Genomic DNA, 6000 nt, shown 5'->3' with positions numbered 1-6000 from the left:
GTGTCACGTTGGCACGGTGTGTGTGTCACCTTGTCACGGTGTGTGTGTCGCATTGGCATGGTGTGTGTGTCACGTTGGCACGGTGTGTGTGTCACGTTGTCACGGTGTGTGTGTCACGTTGGCACGGTGTGTGTATCGTGTTGTCACGGTGTGTGTGTCACGTTGGCACGGTGTGTGTGTCACGTTGGCACGGTGTGTGTGTCACGTTGGCACGGTGTGTGTGTCACGTTGGCACGGTGTGTGTGTCACGTTGGCACGGTGTGTGTGTCGCGTTGTCACGGTGTGTGTGTCACGTTAGCACGGTGTGTGTGTCACGTTAGCACGATGTGTGTATCACGTTGGCACGGTGTGTGTGTCACGTTGGCACGGTGTGTGTGTCACGTTGGCACGGTGTGTGTGTCACGTTGGCACGGTGTGTGTGTCACGTTGGCACGGTGTGTGTCACGTTGGCACGGTGTGTGTGTCGCGTTGTCACGGTGTGTGTGTCACGTTGGCACGGTGTGTGTGTCGTGTTGTCACGGTGTGTGTGTCACGTTGTCACGGTGTGTGTGTCGCGTTGGCACGGTGTGTGTATCGTGTTGTCACGGTGTGTGTATCACGTTGGCACGGTGTGTGTATCGTGTTGTCACGGTGTGTGTGTCACGTTGGCACGGTGTGTATGTCGCGTTGGCACGGTGTGTGTGTCACGTTGGCACGGTGTGTGTATCGTGTTGTCACGGTGTGTGTGTCACGTTGGCACGGTGTGTGTGTCACGTTGGCACGGTGTGTGTATCACGTTGGCACGGTGTGTCTGTCGCGTTGTCACGTGTGTGTGTCACGTTGGCACGGTGTGTGTCACGTTGGCACGGTGTGTGTATCGTGTTGTCACGGTGTGTGTGTCACGTTGTCACGGTGTGTGTGTCACGTTGGCACGGTGTGTGTATCGTGTTATCACGGTGTGTGTGTCACGTTGGCACGGTGTGTGTGTCACGTTGGCACGGTGTGTGTGTCACGTTGGCACGGTGTGTGTATCGCGTTGTCACGGTGTGTGTGTCGCGTTGGCACGGTGTGTGTGTCACGTTGGCACGGTGTGTGTGTCACGTTGGCACGGTGTGTGTGTCGCGATGGCACGGTGTGTGTATCACGTTGGCACGGTGTGTGTGTCGCATTGGCACGGTGTGTGTGTCACGTTGGCACGGTGTGTGTGTCACGTTGGCACGGTGTGTGTGTCACGTTGGCACGGTGTGTGTGTCGCGTTGGCACGGTGTGTGTGTCGCGTTGGCACGGTGTGTGTATCGTGTTGTCACGGTGTGTGTGTCACGTTGGAACGGTGTGTGTGTCGCGTTGGCACGGTGTGTGTGTCGCGTTGGCACGGTGTGTGTATCGTGTTGTCACGGTGTGTGTGTCACGTTGGCACGGTGTGTGTATCGTGTTGGCACGGTGTGTGTATCACGTTGGCACGGTGTGTGTGTCGCGTTGGCACGGTGTGTGTATCACGTTGGCACGGTGTGTGTCGCGTTGGCACGGTGTGTGTGTCGCGTTGGCACGGTGTGTGTGTCACGTCGTCATGGTGTGCGTGTCGCGTTGGCACGGTGTGTGTCACGTTGGCACGGTGTGTGTGTCACGTTGGTACGGTGTGTGTGTAGCGTTGGCACGGTGTGTGTATCACGTTGGCACGGTGTGTGTGTCGCATTGGCACGGTGTGTGTGTCACGTTGGCACGGTGTGTGTGTCACGTTGACACGGTGTGTGTGTCACGTTGGCACGGTGTGTGTGTCGCGTTGGCACGGTGTGTGTGTCGCGTTGGCACGGTGTGTGTATCGTGTTGTCACGGTGTGTGTGTCACGTTGGAACGGTGTGTGTGTCGCGTTGGCACGGTGTGTGTGTCGCGTTGGCACGGTGTGTGTATCGTGTTGTCACGGTGTGTGTCACGTTGGCACGGTGTGTGTATCGTGTTGTCACGGTGTGTGTGTCACGTTGGCACGGTGTGTGTGTCACGTTGGCACGGTGTGTGTGTCACGTTGGCACGGTGTGTGTATCGTGTTGTCACGGTGTGTGTGTGCGTTGGCACGGTGTGTGTGTCACGTTGGCACGGTGTGTGTGTCATGTTGGCACGGTGTGTGTGTCGCGTTGGCACGGTGTGTGTATCACGTTGGCACGGTGTGTGTGTTGCATTGGCACGGTGTGTGTGTCACGTTGGCACGGTGTGTGTGTCACGTTGGCACGGTGTGTGTGTCGCGTTGTCACGGTGTGTGTATCACGTCGGCACGGTGTGGGTGTCGCGTTGGCACGGTGTGTGTATCACGTTGGCACGGTGTGTGTGTCGCGTTGGCACGGTGTGTGTGTCGCGTTGGCACGGTGTGTGTGTCACGTTGTCACGGTGTGCGTGTCGCGTTGGCACGGTGTGTGTCACTTTGGTACGGTGTGTGTGTAGCGTTGGCACGGTGTGTGTGTCACGTTGGCATGGTGTATGTGTCACGTTGGCACGGTGTGTGGGTCACGTTGGCACGGTGTGTTTGTCACGTTGGCACGGTGTGTGTGTTGCGTTGGCACTGTGTGTATCGAGTTGGCACGGTGTGTGTCACGTTGGCACGGTGTGTGTGTCGTGTTGTCACGGTGTGTGTGTCGTGTTGGCACGGTGTGTGTGTCACGTTGTCACGGTGTGTGTGTCGCGTTGGCACGGTGTGTGTGTCGCGTTGGCACGGTGTGTGTGTCGCATTGGCACGGTGTGTGTATCGTGTTGTCACGGTGTGTGTGTCACGTTGGCACGGTGTGTGTGTCACGTTGGCACGGTGTTTGTCACGTTGTCACGGTGTGTGTGTCACGTTGGCACGGTGTGTGTGTCACGTTGGCACGGTGTGTGTGTCACGTTGTCACGGTGTGTGTGTCACGTTGGCACGGTGTGTGTATCACGTTGGCACGGTGTGTGTGTCACGTTGGCACGGAGTGTGTGTCACGTTGTCACGGTGTGTGTGTCATGTTGACACGGTGTGTGTGTCGCGTTGGCACGGTGTGTGTGTCACGTTGTCACGGTGTGTGTGTCACGTTGGCACGGTGTGTGTATCGTGTTGTCACGGTGTGTGTGTCACGTTGGCACGGTGTGTGTGTCACGTTGGCATGGTGTGTGTGTCACCTTGTCACGGTGTGTGTGTCGCGTTGGCACGGTGTGTGTGTCACGTTGGCACGGTATGTGTGTCACGTTGTCACGGTGTGTGTGTCACGTTGGCACGGTGTGTGTATCGTGTTGTCACGGTGTGTGTGTTACGTTGGCACGGTGTGTGTGTCACGTTGGCACGGTGTGTGTGTCACGTTGGCACGGTGTGTGTGTCACGTTGGCACGGTGTGTGTGTCACGTTGGCACGGTGTGTGTGTCACGTTGGCACGGTGTGTGTGTCACGTTGGCACGGTGTGTGTATCGTGTTGTCACGATGTGTGTGTCACATTGTCACGGTGTGTGTGTCGCGTTGGCAAGGTGTGTGTATCGTGTTGTCACGGTGTGTGTATCACGTTGGCACGGTGTGTGTATCGTGTTGTCACGGTGTGTGTGTCACGTTGGCACGGTGTGCATGTCGCGTTGGCACGGTGTGTTTGTCACGTTGGCACGGTGTGTGTATCGTGTTGTCACGGTGTGTGTGTCACGTTGGCACGGTGTGTGTGTCACGTTGGCACGGTGTGTGTATCACGTTGGCACGGTGTGTGTGTCACGTTGGCACGGTGTGTGTGTCACGTTGGCGCGGTGTGTGTGTCACGTTGGCACGGTGTGTGTGTCGCGTTGTCACGGTGTGTGTGTCACGTTGGCACGGTGTGTGTGTCACGTTGGCACGGTGTGTGTATCGTGTTGTCACGGTGTGTGTGTCACGTTGTCACGGTGTGTGTGTCACGTTGGCACGGTGTGTGTATCGTGTTGTCACGGTGTGTGTGTCACGTTGTCACGGTGTGTGTGTCGCGTTGGCACGGTGTGTGTATCGTGTTGTCACGGCGTGTGTATCACGTTGGCACGGTGTGTGTATCGTGTTGTCACGGTGTGTGTGTCACGTTGGCACGGTGTGTGTGTCACGTTGTTACGGTGTGTGTGTCACGTTGGCACGGTGTGTGTATCGTGTTGTCACGGTGTGTGTGTCGCGTTGGCACGGTGTGTGTGTCGCATTGGCACGGTGTGTGTATCGTGTTGTCACGGTGTGTGTGTCACGTTGGCACGGTGTGTGTGTCACGTTGGCACGGTGTTTGTCACGTTGTCACGGTGTGTGTGTCACGTTGGCACGGTGTGTGTGTCACGTTGGCACGGTGTGTGTGTCACGTTGTCACGGTGTGTGTGTCACGTTGGCACGGTGTGTGTATCACGTTGGCACGGTGTGTGTGTCACGTTGGCACGGAGTGTGTGTCACGTTGTCACGGTGTGTGTGTCATGTTGACACGGTGTGTGTGTCGCGTTGGCACGGTGTGTGTGTCACGTTGTCACGGTGTGTGTGTCACGTTGGCACGGTGTGTGTATCGTGTTGTCACGGTGTGTGTGTCACGTTGGCACGGTGTGTGTGTCACGTTGGCATGGTGTGTGTGTCACCTTGTCACGGTGTGTGTGTCGCGTTGGCACGGTGTGTGTGTCACGTTGGCACGGTATGTGTGTCACGTTGTCACGGTGTGTGTGTCACGTTGGCACGGTGTGTGTATCGTGTTGTCACGGTGTGTGTGTTACGTTGGCACGGTGTGTGTGTCACGTTGGCACGGTGTGTGTGTCACGTTGGCACGGTGTGTGTGTCACGTTGGCACGGTGTGTGTGTCACGTTGGCACGGTGTGTGTGTCACGTTGGCACGGTGTGTGTGTCACGTTGGCACGGTGTGTGTATCGTGTTGTCACGATGTGTGTGTCACATTGTCACGGTGTGTGTGTCGCGTTGGCAAGGTGTGTGTATCGTGTTGTCACGGTGTGTGTATCACGTTGGCACGGTGTGTGTATCGTGTTGTCACGGTGTGTGTGTCACGTTGGCACGGTGTGCATGTCGCGTTGGCACGGTGTGTTTGTCACGTTGGCACGGTGTGTGTATCGTGTTGTCACGGTGTGTGTGTCACGTTGGCACGGTGTGTGTGTCACGTTGGCACGGTGTGTGTATCACGTTGGCACGGTGTGTGTGTCACGTTGGCACGGTGTGTGTGTCACGTTGGCGCGGTGTGTGTGTCACGTTGGCACGGTGTGTGTGTCGCGTTGTCACGGTGTGTGTGTCACGTTGGCACGGTGTGTGTGTCACGTTGGCACGGTGTGTGTATCGTGTTGTCACGGTGTGTGTGTCACGTTGTCACGGTGTGTGTGTCACGTTGGCACGGTGTGTGTATCGTGTTGTCACGGTGTGTGTGTCACGTTGTCACGGTGTGTGTGTCGCGTTGGCACGGTGTGTGTATCGTGTTGTCACGGCGTGTGTATCACGTTGGCACGGTGTGTGTATCGTGTTGTCACGGTGTGTGTGTCACGTTGGCACGGTGTGTGTGTCACGTTGTTACGGTGTGTGTGTCACGTTGGCACGGTGTGTGTATCGTGTTGTCACGGTGTGTGTGTCGCGTTGGCACGGTGTGTGTGTCACGTTGGCACGGTGTGTGTGTCACGTTGGTACGGTGTGTGTGTCGCATTGGCACGGTGTGTGTATCACGTTTGCACGGTGTGTGTGTCGCATTGGCACGGTGTGTGTGTCACGTTGGCACGGTGTGTGTGTCACGTTGGCACGGTGTGTGTGTCACGTTGGCACGGTGTGTGTGTCGCGTTGGCACGGTGTGTGTGTCGCGTTGGCACGTTGTGTGTATCGTGTTGTCACGGTGTGTGTGTCACGTTGGAACGGTGTGTGTGTCGCGTTGGCACGGTGTGTGTGTCGCGTTGGCACGGTGTGTGTATCGTGTTGTCATGGTGTGTGTGTCACGTTGGCACAGTGTGTGTATCGTGTTGTCACGGTGTGTGTGTCACGTTGGCATGGTGTGTGTGTCACGTTGGCATGGTGTGTGTGTCACGTTGGCACGGTGTGTGTATCGTGTTGTCACG

The sequence above is a fragment of the Lampetra fluviatilis genome, chromosome 26 (genome assembly GCF_964198595.1).
Source record: "Lampetra fluviatilis chromosome 26, kcLamFluv1.1, whole genome shotgun sequence".
Classification (NCBI taxonomy): Eukaryota; Metazoa; Chordata; class Hyperoartia; order Petromyzontiformes; family Petromyzontidae; genus Lampetra; species Lampetra fluviatilis.
This window is presented reverse-complemented; position numbering follows the sequence as displayed.